We start from the raw sequence: 1,707 nt of genomic DNA on the forward strand, positions 1-1,707 counted from the left end.
CGTGGTGAAAGACAGAATCAGACTTCAGGTTTTATTCACTCATGAATAATGTTGATGGGTTTCTGTCTCAGTGGTGTTTCACTGCAGCTCTCTGTTCTGTTGTTGAGGGGAAGCTGATTTTATAAACCATGTTGTTGTTGTGTCTAATCTGAGGATTATGTTTCTGTTGATATTGATCTCCCCCCCTCAGTTCTTCAGAGTAAAAGTCCTCTGTTGCTCCCGTGGAGAAGAGATCAGCTGAGAGCTCAGACAGGAAGTGAAGCAGCAGCGTCTGTAAATGTTGAGAATAAAAATAAAGTTTTCTAATGTTTAAATGAAATAGAGGAGTGACGTCAACATGAGGATGATTTTATCTCACGTTTGATTTTATTCAAGATTTTCTGATTTTGCTGAAAGTTTCAGAATAAAAGTTTCCAGCAGCTTGATTTAAATCCTGTCTTTTATTCTGAAAAACTCTCATGATTACAAAATAAAGTTCCATATTAAATTAGAGTATTGATTATTGATGGAGGCTCCAGCTGTGAGTGTGCCGGCAGCTGCTGCCTGTGTCTACCCGGACACTGGTGACATCATGTGATCTCTGCTCTGTGATTGGCTGCTGTGTGAGTAAGAGCTGAGCTGCTGCTGGACTTTGTGTCAGTTGGTGTCAGTCGTCTCTCAGATCCACAGACACTCAGTTTCACCTGCTGATGAAGATGATGATGAAGGAGCTGCTGCTCTTCCTCTCCTGTGTCGCCTGCGTCTCTGCTGACAGTGAGTTACTGACTAGTTAACCAGCTACAGACTGTTAACCAGCTACAGACAGTAAGTTACTGACTAGTTAACCAGCTACAGACAGGAGGTTACTGACTAGTTAACCAGCTACAGACAGGAGGTTACTGACCAGTTAACCAGCTACAGACAGGAGGTTACTGACTAGTTAACCAGCTACAGACAGTAAGTGACTGGCTAGTTAACCAGCTACAGACAGGAGGTTACTGACTAGTTAACCAGCTACAGACAGGAGGTTACTGACTAGTTAACCAGCTACAGAGAGTAATTTACTGACTGGTTAACCAGCTACAGTCTGTTAACTACAGACAGTCAGTTACTGACTGGTTAACCAACTACAGACACTAAGTCACTGACTAGTTAACCAGCTACAGACAGTCAGTTACTGACTAGTTAACCAACTACAGACAGTCAGTTACTGACTAGTTAACCAGCTACAGACAGGAAGTTACTGACTAGTTAACCAGCTACAGACAGGAGGTTACTGACTAGTTAACCAGCTACAGTCTGTTAACTACAGACAGTCAGTTACTGACTGGTTAACCAACTACAGACACTAAGTTACTGACTAGTTAACCAGCTACAAACAGTCAGTTACTGACTTGTTAACCAGCTACAGACAGTAAGTTACTGACTAGTTAACCAACTACAGACAGTCAGTTACTGACTAGTTAACCAGCTACAGACAGTTCACCAGCTACAGACAGGAGGTTACTGACTAGTTAACCAGCTACAGACAGTAAACTAACTACAGACAGTCAGTTACTGACTAGTTAACCAGCTACAGACAGTAAACTAACTACAGACAGTCAGTTACTGACTAGTTAACCAGCTACAGACAGTAAACTAACTACAGACAGTCAGTTACTGACTAGTTAACCAGCTACAGACAGTAAACTAACTACAGACAGTCAGTTACTGACTAGTTAACCAGCT

General features: G+C 42.0%; 1 protein-coding gene and 1 long non-coding RNA gene across 2 annotated transcripts in view; both read left to right on the forward strand.

Annotated features, from left to right (window-relative positions):
* Positions 1 to 1,707, forward strand: part of LOC147817164 (uncharacterized) — a 39,899-nt gene that overhangs the window by 17,984 nt on the left and 20,208 nt on the right. The gene's annotated exons all lie outside the window — the stretch shown is intronic.
* LOC111647831 (HLA class II histocompatibility antigen, DP alpha 1 chain-like) overlaps positions 1 to 1,707 on the forward strand; it is a 19,894-nt gene that overhangs the window by 12,164 nt on the left and 6,023 nt on the right. The gene's annotated exons all lie outside the window — the stretch shown is intronic.

The sequence above is a fragment of the Seriola lalandi genome, unplaced genomic scaffold (assembly GCF_002814215.2).
Source record: "Seriola lalandi dorsalis isolate HSWRI2012SDOR001 ecotype SW California unplaced genomic scaffold, Sedor1 jcf7180002055009, whole genome shotgun sequence".
Taxonomy (NCBI): domain Eukaryota; kingdom Metazoa; phylum Chordata; class Actinopteri; order Carangiformes; family Carangidae; genus Seriola; species Seriola lalandi.